Here is an 18,179-nt window from a genome sequence, read left to right as displayed (position 1 = left end):
TTCTTTGGTGCGCAGTATACTGGAGTATGCTGCTACTGTCTGGTGCCCATACTACACATCGCACATAATCAGTATTGAACGCATACAGAGGAAGTTCATACGGTTTGCACTACGTCAACTTCCATGGAATGATCCTATCGATCTTCCTCCATATTCCGACCGTTGCCAACTGATCGACTTGGAGACCTTATCCAGCTGGAGGGTCAATATGCAGTGCTTATTCGTCTTCGACTTGCTACGAGGCAATATTGACTGTTCTGAACTTCTGGAACAAATCTCGTTCTATGTTCCACCTCGACGTTTCCGGAGTTCGTCTTTGTTGGCACTTCCCCGTCATAGAACCACCTACGGCTACAACAATCCGTTCGACTCGTGTCTTCGTGCGTTTAATAAAATCAGTGACGAATTTGATCTGAATATGTCCCAAAGCACATTTAAAATTAAGATAAAGAATATTGTATAGATTACTACGGTGACGGTGATAAATAAATATATTACTAAGGGGTTTTCTGAAATAATACAGGAATACGCACAGGGTAAACGGGACCCGTGTTTACGAATTGGTGAAACCGTGTCTTTCAGTGCTACTGAAACACCTGATCCCAGCCCATTTTCATTGTATCCAAGTCCTTGCGACGACAAACGGAAATCCAAGATCTTCATGATTCCAAATCAATGTCAATCGCTACGAGCTTTGTCGTCAAAACTTGATTCTGAATTTTATTTTTTCACAGCTAACAATGACATTATTAACTAAAATGTTATGGAAAACTGAAAGTCAAATATGAGCACCCGAAAACAAGGTTTTTGGCTGTTAACTTACGTACCAGCCAAATATGTACTTTTATGACAAATTATATATATATATATATATATATATATATATATATATATATATATATATATATATATATATATATATATATATATATATATATATATATATATATATATATATATATATATATAGATTAGCTGCTTAGCTACTTCACATTCTATTTAATCTACGATTACAACAAAAATTTGTTGATCCGTTGAGAAAAATGCACGCGGCATGCGGTAGATTATAGAATTTAGAATCGCAAACCTCAAATCAATCATCACGAAAATACCGTTAAAGCGCCGAGCAATCAGGTGAAATTATAAGTCATCATTGGAGAAAGGCCTTGCTTGCAATGAATGGTGTATAGAGAAACCATCAATCGGTGTGTCCCAATAATCGGACGCCAAGATGCCACCATAAGAATACTAATGAGCCAACCAGTAAAACTTTCTCGACCGATCGCCACCGCTTGTTCTTCGTGGGAATTTTTTGCGTTGTCATGAATGAAGCATTTCTCCTGGACATATTTTTGACAGCTTCAAACGAACTGTCAAACTTTTTCCCGAGCGAAGAAGAATCCCAACCGATGCCCCCCCGGCTACCGGTTTTGGTCCGTTCAAAGAAATTGATATCGATCGAAAGCGATGCGTGTATTCAAATTTCGATTCAAAATCAAACTCATTTCCCCAAGATGGAAGCGCAGAGGGAGATCGATTTCAATGCTCCCGACGGGGGTTCCCCCGATTTTTTTCCCTTTGTGCCACGGGGATATTATCGCCTCGGATGCACACAGAACGCACAACATTGATTGATTATACATCCCTGTGTTGAAAATATGATTGATTCACCAGACTGCGAAGAAGTATCATCCCATCCAGCCATCACCTAAGGGGCAGATAGAATGAAATAGCTCTTCCATATCCCTGGGTAATAAATCTAATGGAAAACAACAGAGGCAGCAGCTTAGAACAATAAACCATCGGTCCGTTGATTGAATCGCGTTTTGCCTCTCGTGGCTATTTACTCCCCGAAACCGTCGGTCAATATGGATTCTGGGTTTCAATCTGTGTGTATGAATGTGTGTGTGTGTGGGTCCATTTACTTCGGTGGTTTCTTTTACCGATTAGAACAAGCAATTCACCCACTTTAGCGCGATAATGAAGGGAGAGCAGGCTGGCTGCACGCTGTAAAATTGAGTAGTGGAAGATGAACGGTAAGTTTAATGTTGGCCAATTGCAGATTGTGAAACGTTCAGCGCTGGCGATTACCGGCGATCGTTCGGCGAAGCGTGATAATATTTCCACAGTGCGCGCGCTCGAGAGCGTTTCCCCCCCTCGCAATAGGTTCTAATGCCGTATTTAACAACTTGCTGATACATTAACTCTATTTTCTTTTATGGCTGGCGGGATTCAGAAGGTATCTCTTCTGTCAGCTCGGTATACCGTGTATCGAGCAGTTGATTTGATTTGAGTGGGTATCGGTCTCGGTACACATTAACCAGTGCTTCCGATAAATGGAGCTTTGACACCAAGCAATGTTGAAGATCTTGGATTGCTCCGATCGAATGAGCCTTTCCGTTAGATTTAAAATTAGGGTAGTTTGCCAGTCCTCATAAAATCGAAACATAAGCTTCAAGATCCACGATCATCACAAAAAAAAAGTTTTATTGATTGAACGTTACAAACCAATTTTGAGTATCACTACAGATTTCCTTTGATAACCTTTTGTGGACATCATCACGACAATCAGTGGCAATCAGTTGCGCGACACGAATCTAACGGAATAAATTGAGCTTTGGCAAACTTCGTCCCACCCAAAATTTATTTTAACGTAGGATTACGTCTTTCGGGAACATATTGGGGTACAAATTGAAAATCGAAAATCGAGTACATCTTGAAATTTGTCCAATTTCAAACGCTTATTGCTTAGTCATTTCATGATGGATTGATGAAAGTTTTGCGTCAATCGATTTCGGCACTCCATAACAACTTTTTGTATCGGAGAAAATAATATATGTCATGAAACTAACTATCAAACAATTGAAAAATCTCACCCCCTATCCTAACGGAAATACCCACTTCTGATTGGTCGAAATTGACGACACATGCGGCGGTTCCCTAACAGAGACATCAAAACCAAGCTACTTGGGGGAAATCGGCATTGCAAAAACATGAAAGTAGGGAGCATTTTTATATTGCAAGTAAAGTGAGTGATACTATTAATTCTAGCAAATATAATTTAAATTTGGAACTTTAATGGTGGTTGCTTCGTTAAATTTCATATCAATGACCGATCGTGTATTGTGAAAAATTTAGCACAAGCGTAAGTGTAAAATTGTTATGGTAGCAGTTGTGTTAAAAATGACTTGATATTTGAAACGATTTATTTCAATTTTCATGAATAAAAACCAAGGTGTGTTCCGCTAGAGAACGGGTCGTTTGGTTTAAGCTGTCTGTTTTGTTGTGTTCATTTTCACCCAAGGAAAGTGTATACAGCGAGAAAATTTGGAAAAGTGAAGAAATATTAGAAAAAGTGATTTCCCATATGATCTACAGATAATATTAGGTGTTGTTAGTTCAATAAACACTCAGAAAGTGAAAATTATAAAAGAAAATTACCTTTTCCATTTCAAATATGTTTTCTCTATATTAAAGTAACATGTTTTTACTGATGAGAAAAATTGATAATTGTGTTCGGTATTGGTAATTATCTTATATTACATTGGTGAGTTTTTTTTTCTTTATTTCATCCATACATATCACAGGAGGCATCTCGTCTAGGATCACAGAGAGTGGTTTTCTTCATATCTCGTTCCACTTCAGTATATTGTATCTGATAGGCACCATCCAACGACTGTTTACCATCCATCTGTCATCATAACACGGTAAACACTGGTGGAGTGAACAAGCAATACCCAACATCCAAACAAAACGGCCCTTTTCGGGGCCACCAAATCATTATCAAGGAATTTAACACGGTAATTCTTCAAACATATTCGAAATCAACAGATAGCCTAACGGAATCCTGTGTCAACCATGCGGTCGTGTCTGGGACACAACCCTCCTGTGACTTTTTCACTCAATTAATAACACTTCTTGGAATAAGTACCAAAACGCTTAAAAATACACAATTTTTTTTTCAGCATCATAATCTGGCGAATTAACTGTATTTTTCCCCTCAAAAAGGTAGAGAAGATCTTTGAAAAAAGTACAAATTTTGATACATTTGTTTGTTCTGGTAATTATGTTTACTTTAACCCCCCTATACTCGCGCATACGGTCTCACCGACCGAAAAATCAATAATTTAGTTTTGAGGAGGCTGAATTGAATAACTATTAAAACTGGATGTGGTTGAAGAAAAAATATTTTCTGGAGTTTTTTCAATCAGCTATATCCTTTTTTTTTAAATAAATACCAATAACGCTTAAAAAGTACACAATATCAATTTAACAGAGAACACGTATGGTCTGTGATAGCGTGCGCGAGTATACGAGTTATGATTATGACGCGTGTACAAGAGGGTTAGATAACAATAGTATAAATCAAGCAAACATTAAAAAAGACTTCGTGGGAAGTATCTATTTCTCAAAATTTGCTCTATTTTTCATCGAGTAGGGTATCTGCTCCTATACTAGGTGTGAATCAATAGTTGCACTATCTAGGAAATTAATTTCATTTATATTTCAATTATATTTCAATGCAAAATTAAGCTGTGCAACCAAACATCGATTTCAAACGAAAATTTCATCATTTCATAACAATGTTAACCTTTGAATACGCCTCATCTATTCAATTTAGGGTTAAATTTATATTTTTAAGAAGCATGCTTCTGAATATGGTAATTTTAAAGCAATTTCAGAAAGAGAGCATCGAATTTCGTAGTGGTATATCTTCATTCTTTGAGACATTCATTTCGAAATATATGGCTTACTTACTTGTAATTAAGTTGAATTGAAATTGTGTATGTTAAAACTTAACGATAAATCCAAAACTATGTATTTTTTATGAATAGCCACGATCCACACACTATTTTGTTCAGTGTACCTTTAGTAACCTCATTTCACAACACATAAAAAGTGAGGTTAGACATTCGATTATTCTGACACTTCTTTGCAAACACACTCATGTAAACAGTTGTTTTCATCTGTTTGTCTCGATACATTTGGTGATTGTCAGCTGTAATTGCGAAAAGCTTACAATTTTCACGTAAGTTATGATCAACTCCTTAAGCAATTGTATTGATTCTTAACTTTTCCCAAGGTAGATTGAACAAATTCAACAAAAAACCACGGAAGAAAATTCATCGGGTTTACGATGAGGAACTGTCACAGAAGTGCTTAGAGTCGGTTAAAACTGGAGGAAACACGATATATCGTGCCTTAAAGGCATTCGGAATTCCAGTCTCGACAATTTGTTTTCGCATGGGCGAAAAATGGACCAAGAAAATTCGCAAGGGGCCTCCAACGGTGCTACACCCAGACGATGAAATAAAAATCATTCACTGGCTCAAGGAGATGGAAAGTAAAGGTTTCCCTGTATTTAAGGAAACTTCTTTTCATAAGGTCAAAAGTTTTTTTGAGAACAACTCGAATCCAAATTCTTTTAAGAATGGTGTGCCTGGTATGAAATAAACAAATATCTATGATTGATTGATTGAACTGGTTCGTGAATATTTATTTTAGGACGCAAATGGTTTGCAGGTTTTTTGGACCGACACAAAGGGCAAATAACAATCCGGAACTCAGAAAGGAGTATCGGCAGCAAGCAGTGTGATTTCTAAATTCAATATCCGAGGCTGGTCACCAGAGTTGAGAAGCATATTGAAGACCTTGGGGAGACCCTGTTTGAACCGAATCGTATGTATAGCGGAGATGAAACTTCTTTCTTTCTCCACCCAAAAACCAAAGCGGTGCTGGCAACACCTGGAAACAGAAACGTTTATGAGATAGAACAGGCTAGCCCTCACACAAACATTACGGTGATGTTCACTTTCGGAGCAGACCGTTCTATGGTGCCACCGGATGTTATATTGCCAATGCAGAGGATTCGACAGGAACTGCTACGAAGCTTTCCTGGTGGTTGGGGCATTGGAAAAAGTCCCAAAGGATGGATGGATGTTGAGAATTTCATGTTGTACGTGAGAAATCTTTTCTATCCATTCCTTGTGAAGAACAAAGTCAAGCTTCCGGTAGTGTTATTTGTTGATGGGCACTCGTCTTATACTGCTGCGGAAGTAGCCGATCTGTCTTGACCTCGGGATTGTGTTGGTAGCGCTCTATCCTAACACGACGCGAATTACTTAGCCTGCCGATGTATCCATCTCTAAGCCGTTGAAGAACGCTTGGAGATTAGAAATAACCGAATGGCGGAGCAACAACTGCGAGGATACTTTCACGATTCAACATTTCGGTGCTGTTTTGCTGAAGGCCATCAAACAAGGAATGAAAAAGCAAAGTATAATCAACGGATTTCGTGTTTGCGGGCTTTTCCCGTTCAATGCGGACAATGTTGATTATAGTATGTGCTTGGCCCATAGTGCAGCGAGTTCCGGTGCTGTAGTCGTACACAATAAGGATTTACCAATTACTCAAGAGTCAAATCTAATAACTTCTAGTCTCGATCTTGGTAATTCGCTGGATCCACAACCATCGAGTCCTTCGTTCGTCCATAACACGGTCTTCCAATCCGCCGAATCATCAGAATCAAATGTACATTCTCCGATATATGTGAATCGTTCAGTAATCCTTCCCTATTGTACAATCAGGGATGCACTATGCAGCATTGGAAGACTGTTGTTATCTAGAATCCGTTCGAATGATGCAGATCTCAACAAGGATGAATTCAAAATCAAGGTACTGTACGTGAAACCGTTGAAGCTTATTGACGATTCAGTGCATCATTCAACTGCAGCAGACAAACATGTTCCGTTATCGCCAGCTCCTCTTATGTATTTTTATATTTCAACCGATCAGCTAAGTGGATCTGTCCAAGCTGTATCTCAAGTGAACTGCGATCATGTTGATGACATTGAACTCCAGCGTGCGGAACCGATCGTTGATAATCGCTCAGTACACGTAGTAACATCCGGGAATGCGTGCAATAGTCTTGAAAACCAAGTCGAAGATGTCCACATTAAAGTGATCGATTGTCAACAATCGAAAGATGATGAAACCGATGCACTTTTACAAAAGACACCGTATAGTGTATTGCAAGATCAAGGTAGCCAGCTCAATACCTCAACTCGGAAGAATAGCATATCAGAATTCCTAAAAATACCAGATGGTCCTAAAAGAAAAGCGATTCACCGAAATTGCATAAAAAGCATATCATCCTATTCTAACAGCCGAGGAACGCCTACGTGAAATACAACGAATTGAAATCGAGAAACAGGAAACGATTTTGGAAAAGCAGGCAAAAGCGGAAAAGATCTTCGTTTCGGGTGCTCGAAATGCTTGAGACCATTTAAAACACGCAGCCCAATTCTGACCCCCATCCACATATATGGCGTATCGTGGTGGCCGTCAACATTTTCTTTTCGAGTATGGATCGAATCAGAAATTTCAGTGTTATTCAACCCTATGGAAATTATATGGACATACAATCAAATATTCCCTTATAGTTAAAAATTACAATTACAAATGATCTAATACCTATTAAGAAGTAAAATAATGCATCTAAACGATAAAATGAAAACTAGTACACTAGTGTAACTATTAGAAAAAATAATGCAACCATAGGAAAAATAGGTTAACTAAAGGTACAACGTCGCAAATAGAATTATTATGCGAAAATCATTAGGGAATTCAAATTTATGTATAATGGTATCATGATTATGGTGGGATTAGTTCATGGTACGCCAAAATATGTAGAAACTGAAATTACGCATTTCAACATATGCAAAATAATTAAACGGTTGCCCTAGATATGCAACTATTGGTACCTCGACCCTATATCATTCTTAACAGAATATTACAATTGCTTCATATGGTAACAATTTCAGTCACAACATCCATTTTCGAATCGCATCGTTTCCTCTAAGGTTTGCAGCGGAGGAAACTGAGTGAAACTGGGTCATCTCATCGAACATATGAGATATCTTTTTTACACCCTTGTTCCGTCCGTCCAACGGATGGCCGGCCGTCGAAGGTGCGAATCGCCACTAAGTGAGCCCTTAATTTTCCACCAGCGTGGATTAATGTGTGTATTTTTAGGATTTAAATTCTAGCCTCATCCCGGCAAGCGCTGCTTGTTTTTTTTGCTTGTTTTTTTTTTGTCTGATTTATCTCGCCGATATTCTCACGCTGTCCGGCAACCCCCGTGGTCATTATTTTTGCCGAATTTCCTCGGACGCATCCGTTTGCGATTTCGGTACTTTACTGGGAAACGTTTTTATTAATCCACTCACTCCCAAAATCCGTTTGGTAGGCGCTGCACCTGTGTGTGGGTCATCTAACCATTTCCGAACATGGCCAGTCGGCAGCGGTCGTAATTGATTTCGCGGATACTAAATATAAAATTTGCAGTACCCGGGCGCGCTTGATTACGGTTCAATTAAGCTCGCGGTAAGAATGCACAGTCGGACGGGGTGTTATCCGACGTCGAACCTGCCACCTCACCTTGCAGCAGCTGGCGGATACCGTTCCAGAATCGCAGAACACAATGTGTGTAAGAAGCACAGCACAGCAGGTTTGGCCGGGGGCCGCGCAACTACGCGTTATTTTTCCACTCGCATCAATCAACTCCACTTAGGCCGGAACGATCACCGTGGATATACATACCTACACATATGCGTGTGTGCTTTTGCAATAGATGCTTTCGCGCGCGAAGCGGGATTGCAACACAAAATGTGTGCCTACGAGCAGAAATAATGAGTCCATCTCCCGGTAGTCCCGTTGCATGTAAAGGTGATGCTCTTTATGATGCGGTGTGACTGGGTAGGCTGTCGATAACATGATGATGTGATGCCTCAGGCACAGCACTTCAAACATTGGAAAGTATTACTTTGAGTTGGATAACTAGATAACACTACTCAGGTGATCCTTCTCTGAATCGAAACTACCTCTCAGTATTGACCACGGTTACAGACCTCAAAATATCTCAATTACCCAAATATTCACCGAAATGCATCAAAACGGGTGTTCATGATGATTGACGTTTCCAAGATATTTACCTATCAATTGCCGAAAACTTGTCTCGTTAAATCGTTATCATGTGGTATTTTACCTTCATCTTTATCTGAATCGAAAAATTCCGCAGACTCATCGCGGAAATCATCGTCGGTTTGAATAAACACCGATAAGCGTTCCGTCGGAGCGCTCTCTGATTGCACCCAATTTGTTTGCGCTAAAGAGGGCAATGAGCTCGGAGCCGGAGCCTTGAGGGGTAACACAGAAATCAATCGCGTTTTTTTTTTACTCTGGTTTTAAGCAATGGGTAGTTGCTGGTAGCCAAAAGTTCCGCACTGATTGGTTTTCAAAAGACGTAATCGAGTTTTTCTTTGTTTGTTCCCTTGGCGTGTTGATGTTGCCCGTTTAGGACCTTTTCCGGCCTTCATTTAGGGAGGGATAATTGACGCAAAGAGGTGAATTTTTAGACATTACAGTAATGGCCGGAAATGGATTAGGCTTGAATTTGGTTCCAACGTTTTGCTGGAGATACTGGTCTGGTTTATCAGTTTGCAATTCTTTTTATTAAGTTTGTTTGATGAAGGGTGAAAAATAGACTGCAAGCGTAGTTTGTTCAAAGATAAATGGAGTGATGGCGAAATTATGTTTACTGACTGATTTTTGTTGAAATACATTTATGCTAGTGAATTTGCCCAGAACGACGTCATGAAGCTTCAAACGCCAAAGACTCAACGCAATAGAGAACAAAAAAAAAATAGATCACGAGGTCCCTCTTTCATATGACTATGGATATTTGAAAGCAATTCACTCTTCCTTGTGTTCGAATTAAATGGCTTGAATTTTAGCAACAATTTTTAGTGAGAAATGTTAGCGTAAGATTCCCGAATAGAATCTGGAAGGAAATAAGAGCAACAAAAATAACCGCACTGAAAAAAGGAAAAACATCATGGGCATAAGACGGTCTGTGATACCCAGCGCGAGTATACGGGTTAGGATTTTGCGCACGAGTGCAGGAAGCTTAGCCTAACATTTTCAAAAATAGCTAAATGTCCAAGACAAAATACCTATGATTGTGGAAGTTTCTTCAGATCGTGATTCAATAGTTTGTGCCACATTGTAATGAATGATATCGGACTTCAGAATAAGGGTGAGCAGTTGTTATTCAGAAGGATCTGGAATTTCCGAGGAAAGCACCCTATCGATTTCCTCAGGGCCTATTTTGACGATTGATGATTGATATTGTAATGACATTCATTAAAGACTTGTAATACTAACCTCGAGCCAACCGCGAGTAATTGGTTACATATTACTAACATAGATAATAAGAAAAATTGTCAAAGTATTGAACTCCCGGCCCCGTGAGGCTAACGCCATATGAGCCTTGATAAAAATATATATTTTGGAAAAAAAAAGACTTTATTCACGTACTGTCATAACGATTGGATTTTAGCCTGGCAAATGGAAGAGGCTGTATCGGTGTTGTTCATGATAGCATCTCGCAAGGGAATATATTTTTCCTCACGCCGCTTTTGTAGATATTGTCGTAGAAAACACATTCATTCGCTCTCTACCATCGTGTACATCTGAACCATGAATTGTAGACACAATCGGGGTATCGTAGAATGAAATTGTCCTGACCGCATCAAATCATCATATGATACACATAAAAATCCATCGATCGCACTCTCTTGTTTGTTTCGTCTTCATCCATGAATCATCTGTGGCGGGATCTTGTTGTCTCTTGTTCCTTTAGAACGTCCCTCCGGTACGTGCACTCCAGGTTTTTTTTTTAATCAGATGACAATTCCGTGATTTTCAATTTTCAATCCGAGTATGTGTGACTTACAGAATTTCCATAATTTATTATGATCATTCAATAAGGCTTCCAACTCGTCGGTGATGCGCCTGGTTTACTTGCGCATATGTGGATGAAATTTCGATGTTGAGAACATAGCGCCGTTTGTCATTGAACAACGTAATTAAATACGTTATGTTTGAAAAACGAATGATTTGTTTTTGGAAATGGATAAGAAATTGTAAACTTAAATCACGATTAAAAAATTGGAGATGGGAGTAAGAGGGTGAAAATTTGAAGTTATATGTACATTTCGAGCCCAAACTTGAAGCCGTCTAGCCGTTTCGAGGAGTTCGGCCACAAACACCGTGACACGAGATTTTTATATACATGATGGAGCCATGATGGAGCCATGATGGAGCCAACGTGGATCAGCATCGTGTATCGTCATAAGTAACCGGAAAAACAAGAAGCGCACCCAATAAATAGTGCCCTCACTGCGGCAAACCGTCAGTTGCTGCTCTGCTACCGCTGATTCTATGACATCAGTCTTCAGGTTACGAAAAAGTTGACTAGAAACAAATGACCATCAAAGTTTTAAGCCTTTCTTTTTCTGATTAAAAGAAGAAGATAAAGAAGAAGCCAGAATTTTCGCCTGTTGTTGCTCTGATTCGGTGTTTCCTAAATCATTCACCTTGGAATGTATGCTCAGACAATGACAACACATACCAAGTGCAATACGTGCAATGTCAGCTTGTATATTTGTCTTCGCGAGGGAAAAGGCGATTGTATCTACCAAGCTACCATAAAATATGTTTGATTTCAAAATAATATCCGAGGCGAAGTGAATTAAATAGTTTCGCATCCTATATCCAAAGGTGGGCCAAAAGAAACAAAGGCGAGAGCCTCCGTAATTTATTGCTTGATGACGCCGAATGCATGTCAATCCTGCACCCAAAAAGAATTTTTAACACATGTTTCGACATCCTGATTTATTACTCAAATTATTATTCATTAGCTCAAAAATAACATAACATTTGCCACACCCCCCTCCATTCGGGTATATTATTTGTATAATATATATGAGGGGCTCAAAAGGTAAAGAGTGTAAGTGACTTGGTCGATTCTCTTTTCATCAACTTTTGCTTTCGATAAATTTTAATTTACAATAAAAACCAATAGATGGGGTTCTGACCTATCGTCCAAATTGTCAACTACAGCTAGGAATGTGTTTGCAGCTATGTTATGACCAAAAGACAGAGTTGATGAAGAGTAAATCGATCGTGTCACTTACACCCCCTTTCGTCTGAGCCCCTCATATGTTATAGCAATATGAGCGTGCGGAACAAGAAACACATTGCGAGTAAGCATGCGTTAAAGCTTTTCGCATACTTTGTCACATACACAGCCCAGACCGAGGAGGTTTTAAATTAACGTTTATGCTCTCCTTTTTACTCTTATAAAACACTTTCCAACTTCATTTTATAATGAGGTGTAAAATTATCACGCACTTGTGCAACAGCATCAGTGGTTATGTGGATAGCGTGGTAGTGCAAAACAGAATTGCATTCCTGTCGGCCTTGGCTCGATCCCCGTTGACATCGTTTGGATTTTTTTTTCTGATGCAATTCCAAGCTGACGTTCAGTCTAAGAGAAAGATTATATTTGTTCATTTCACCCTTCAGCACACAAAAAAGCTTTTTTCTGCCGAAGATGGAATGTTTTCTGCCAACGTTAGTTTGGGTGTACGAGAACTTTTCTTCCAATACTGCCTTAGTTCGTCTCGATGATTATCTTTGCTCACCATATTTTTATAGAATTTAAACGATAACATCCAACACCTAAAATATTTCCTATTTCGTGAAATAGACTTTGCATAATGGTGGAAATTTCCATCATAACATTGAATGCCCAAAAATTATATAAAAGAAAAAGTTCACGTTAAGTTGATCGTGTCAGACCTTGATTTATACACCAATACAGAAAAAAAAGCAATGCCTGAATTCGTAACGATGATTTCACGCTTAACTTTCCAATAGGGTCTATCTGTTTTCATCGAATCTCTTCATCGACATTCGCTATCGCTTACAGTTCAGCGGTAAAACCATTTCCTGAGGTCTTCGATTAACTGGATTCTAGATGAAAACCTAATTTTATGTGTGCTTAAATATTGTAACGATCTATTTTGTTTGCGTAACTGACATATTTGATATCTTAGAAGTGAAAAAAGTGATATATTTCAACCGTAAAGTAGACGGCGCCAGTGGTTGTATGGTTAGCGTAACAGCCTCACAATCCGATCGGCCTGGGTTCAATCCCAGCTGGCGTCGTTGGGATTTTCTGAGGCGAAAAATCTCTGGTTACGTCTTCCTTCGGAGCGGAAGTAAAAGAAGTTGGCCCGGCTCATGAGTTGTTGAGTCTGATAGGTAGGAACAGGTGGAGTCGCCTCCCTGATGTCGGTGATTGGCACTAAAGTGGCGGAAATAGGCCGACGAAAAATAAGCGAAGATAAAAAAAAAAAATAAAAACCGTAAAGTAGAAAAATGAAACAAAGAATATTAATATTAATTTCGTTCAATTTTTTTTCTCGTTGGTGAAAAATAATCGCTCGCCGTTTTCCAGATGGACAGCTGCTGCTGCTTTTTTTTTTATCTGTATTATAGTGATTTTCAACTCATTAGGTTGGTTCGTCACTTTTACTTCCATTTTTGGAAGAATGTCGGGAGTGAGAATTGAACTCGTGACCTTTAGCGTGAGAGGCATGGATGTTACCACTACGCCAGATCGCCTCCACAGCTGCTGCTGCTGGATCCCGTTCATGAATTGGGAAACCTATTTCTATTTACAATTTTTATTTTAAAATAGTATTTACTTCACACGAAAATTCATTGCCATCTTCGCTTCACAAAAATGGAACACAAATCTCAATATCGTTTATGTCGAATTGAGTACAGAGGTTGCCAAATTTGCACAACCCGATTGGACTTAGGTCGAACGAATTAAAGAATGCAATATTGCGATTCGTTTGGCTAATTTTAACTCAATCGGAGGAATTACACTATCGATTTCTTCAGGGCATATTTTGTCGACTGTTCAATCTAAAAAAGCGTTTGAGGTAATCCTCGCTTTTGTTATTTAGCCGACCACATCCAGCAATATGTGGAACCGAACACATCTAATGTTGTTATGAAGCTCATTAAAGACTTCATTTATTTTCTTTGAACACACGTACAGCACCGCATCTAATGACAGTGTATTTATTTTGGCCTATCAATAGAAAAGACTGTGTCGTTGTTCCTCATGACAGCATCCCGCAAACGAATCTATTCTTTCTCATGCCGCAAACAGCAAAATTAAGAAAGATAAAAGTTGGGTTCAAAGAACAAATTATAGAGCGGCTAGAGAGCTTTAATTTTGTTGATAGAAACAATCAAATTACAAAAAAAAATTTGGTATAGAATTAAAAATAACACTCTCAAAGCTACTATCTTTTAGGTTTTTCACTTCCAAAATGTTATTTAAATCCACTAATTTAGGTGTTTCACATTTATATCCAGTACTAAAGTTTCTCGTCTTTCAAACGGAAGCAACGAAATCGTCTTTTTCGATCCAATACATTTTTGCATGTTATTGTTATATATTCAAGACGCCAAAGAATACAGAGACGGCTCTTCTGAGCCAGAATTTGCTTCACTATGGATATATGCACTTGATCACTTATACTTTTCATCCATCACATGCAAGTTTTTTTTCCGTACTTGCTCTGAAATCATTCATTTCATTGGTTGCACTCGTATTTTCATTACACTGTTTAAAAAAAAATTATAGAAGAACTCATACATTTTTGAGACAATTTCGAAAAAAAATGTAATCTATATCAATAAAAATGGAAGGCCAAACTATTGTTGCTAAGTGCAAAACCCGAAGAAGGAAAGGTCCGATTTGAGCCATCTTTATTTTGTTGTATTCGTCTCTGCCCGCAGAACAATGTTATGGTGGGATTTTTTTTAAATTTTTGAAAAGCTTCCATGTAAAGTTCGAAAAAAATTATTCTCATATTTCCACAATGACATTGTTGTTAGTCCAACCGGATTTCGCGTTTGTGGAATCATGATTCGTGTTCCGTTAGTGTGAAGCGAAAATGATTCTCAGGTGGAAGAAGAAAATTTAATTTTCTGTAGCAAAAATGTATTCCATGTAACGGAGAAAATTGTTATTTGAAATCAAGAATCTTGAGCGAAAATTGTGTCTGAAAATAAATTTATATTATAATGGCGAGTTTCGGTAGAAGTAAAAGGAAATTGAAATTGTGAAGATCAATCAATGGGGAGTTCCGCGATTGAACCCATTAACGTTCGCTCGGAAAGAAAACGTGAATCTTCGAAATAATTCATATCAAAAACCTAATTTTTGACGGAACGAAGTTCGCCGGGTCAGCTGGTAGTTGATCAAATCAATCAAAATGTATTTTGGATTTTTGAAATGGTATTCCAAAATTTTGCTTACATTTTAAAATGTTGATAATGAATGACTAGTGTGAATTGAAGGCACTTTTGGGCTTGCAAGACAACTAAAAATAACGCTTTCCCCGATGTAGATTTTTTAATAATTGAAACTAATAAAATCAACGAAAAAAAAGCTTCCGTGAAAAGTTTGCTAATTTTTCATCAGAAACGAATTGATGAAAAACATCGAACAAGATAGAGTTTGAGAGTTTATTTCTAATTTGCACAACTTCACTCATGATCGGACCAAAATATTAATTGTAGCGCTCTCATTTTTATGAATGGCAAATATGAATCAACAGAACTCTTTCTCAAACAAGTATATTTTTAAGAAGATTTTTTTCCAAGAATTCCAGTAAGCATCTAGGAAGAGTTGAATAGTGAATTCATCGGCACATAGTTACTGTCGAAATTTGGAAATAAGTTCACTTTTGACAATCCTTCGAAAATACAGAACCTGGTAGCTGTTGGGTTTACCCAACAGATAGCCCAAACTTTGCTTCGTTCAATTCTCGCGCATCTTGTGAATCATTCTATTCCCAAGAGTTTAGCTCTTACTTCGCTCATTGACCCAAAATCGCTATTCCCGTTTTCGCAAGCCTCTCAAAACTGTATTCAAACTTGAACAACTCGAATGTTTGTTTTTTTTCGGGAGCAACAGTACTTCTTCAATCGAACAAATTTCAATTGCTTGCTTAAGCACCTACTTACCAAAATGAAAACAAAAAAAAAAAAACAGAAAAAAACTAGGCAAGCTTGTTTGCGGTGTAAGCGGCTTAGTTTCTTTTCTGTGTATTTAATCATAAGCACATGCACAGTTAGAAGCGAAACAGCATCAAATCGCGCCGATTGTTTTGTGGTAAATTTTGATAGCGAGCAAACTTTGCCTTAACTACTAATGCCTGCTCGCGATTATCTTTTTTTTTTTTGGGTAATTCCATTTTGCTGCCTATTGCTGGGGCAGAGGCAACAGATGGGGGCTCGCGATGCTATTCCATAAACCATAGTTTCGACACAGTTATGCTTTGCTGTGTGGCACCTGCTGGTATTTAGCAACAGCAACAGAAGCAGTCGATGGAAATCTCGAATATTTCGTGCATATAATTGGCGCAGAGCCAATCATCCTCAACACCACGCGAACGCATTCGAAGATGATTTGGCAAAAAATTATGGTTCACTTGAATTTCGATCTTCACGGAATCCGGTGTTCCCACTCCTAAAATTGGGCCACACTCCCGAACACTCGATTTCGATGACAACGGTTCAAATTGACTTACCTTTCTACTTCGAAGGAACTATTCCTTTGCAATTTTTGTAGCAGATGACTTTCAATCTTTCAGCGTGTTATTGCTCTTCTTGAATTGGTAAATCACTTCACTTTTTTTGCAATCAGAGAAAATATTTCCCGAATAATATATTTTCCTATATATTACTTTTCCAAGTAGCACTGTCAGAAGTTTGTTTTTCTTTTGTCGCTGCTGTTGCAACTTCCCTCTTAACTGTTGGTTTCAGACGTGAACTTTAACCGAAACACTTGGGGTTCTGCTACAGCTTGTAGTATTCTATCTGTTTTCCAACTCACTGGAACTGTTTCTCACTAGGCAACCAGTAGCTTCTCAGCGCCAAAATTCGTTTGGCCACTTCGTACACTTTCGCACACGGGCACTGGCAACAGATTTTCTGCGAGTAACAACTTCAGGAAGCGCACACGGTGTGGTGATGAATTCCTAGAATTCTGCTGAAGGACACCTAGCTAACTATTGAAGCTGCAGAGCTCTCCAGGAAGGAATGTTCCTGAATGGGCTGTGTGCGGTCGCTGGTCACACTCAGTGGGGCGCACTCTGCAGAGGGTTGGCACGATCCTGACCGTACTATGGTTGGCACTTAACTAAAGAATACCGATCGGTAGTAGGTTATTATATAAGTTTTTTTTTCTTCTGGTCTCTCCTTGGCCGTGATCTTCAGCAGCTGACAGCTCGCGGAAGAGTTTGGGCTCGTCTTCATTTCTTCGAGATTTTCTATATTTTTCCGCGAGAGAAATTCGAGCGATCGCGCGAACCCACCGAGAGATCCAACCATTTTTCTTGCCCAGCCGAACTCGAGGTCTCTCTGCGTTCGGGCAGCCGAGAACAGTTGCATAATATAGTCCAAGAGAAAGAGTGACCTTGATCGTGAAAAGCCTTCCACTGCGATCCGTCTCAAGAGCATTCGGCGCCGCGGTTCACAGACATCGGCGCGATCAAGTTCAATGGACAGCCCAAGAGCCCTGCTTACTACGGAAGGGTTACACTTCCTTGCGAGCGGAATCACCGCACAAAACAGAACCCCAAAGAATAACACACTCACTCTCTTGCACTCTTTGAAACTCCACTCACGCGCGGTATCACTCCTCTCTCTCTCTCTCGCCGAGCGCCAGGGTCCCAAACCCATGCTGCTCATTCGGAACTCGAAAACGTCTGACTTCATCATTTCGACAAACCTTGACACTTTCTTGTCACGATCGGTCGGCGGTACGTGCCGGGGAGCAAATTAAATCGGCAGAGGTACTTCAACCTTTCCTTGAGTTCCGCTTCGCGTGAACCACTTGCAACCACCATCTCGGACCTCTTCAATCAGTTTCTTCAGATCAATGACAGCTGCACGGCTTTCGGCAATAAGTAAAAATGAAAAAAAATACCGTTCCTTTTCGGCGGCCGTTTTTTGTTGGTTGGCAGCGTGGTTCATCGTTTGTTTTGAAGCATTCAATCGATCGACATTAAACTGCATCTCATGCATCGAACGCGCAGCAGTGATTTAGTGCAGAAGCGATGTCATCGCGATTTCATTTCTCGCTATCGTTTTTTTTTTTTTCAAAGCAATTATAAGCGACGAAATGCAAAATTCGTGAACCCTTGGCGGAAAGTTTTGTGACCTGGAACACAATGTACCGC

The 18,179-nt window shown here is 39.2% G+C and overlaps 1 protein-coding gene across 1 annotated transcript in view; it reads right to left on the bottom strand.

Annotated features, from left to right (window-relative positions):
• Positions 1 to 17,223, bottom strand: part of LOC129765119 (uncharacterized) — a 279,465-nt gene extending 262,242 nt beyond the window's left edge. Inside the window, exon 1 of the mRNA XM_055765005.1 lies at positions 16,527 to 17,223. The gene's annotated coding sequence lies outside the window, so the exon portion shown is untranslated. The remainder of the gene's footprint in view (positions 1 to 16,526) is intronic.
• Between the last annotated feature and the right edge of the window lie 956 nt (positions 17,224 to 18,179).

The sequence above is a fragment of the Toxorhynchites rutilus genome, chromosome 1 (assembly GCF_029784135.1).
Source record: "Toxorhynchites rutilus septentrionalis strain SRP chromosome 1, ASM2978413v1, whole genome shotgun sequence".
In the NCBI taxonomy this organism is placed as follows: Eukaryota; Metazoa; Arthropoda; class Insecta; order Diptera; family Culicidae; genus Toxorhynchites; species Toxorhynchites rutilus.
Note: the sequence above shows the minus strand (reverse complement) of the source record. Positions and strands in the feature narration are given on the sequence as shown.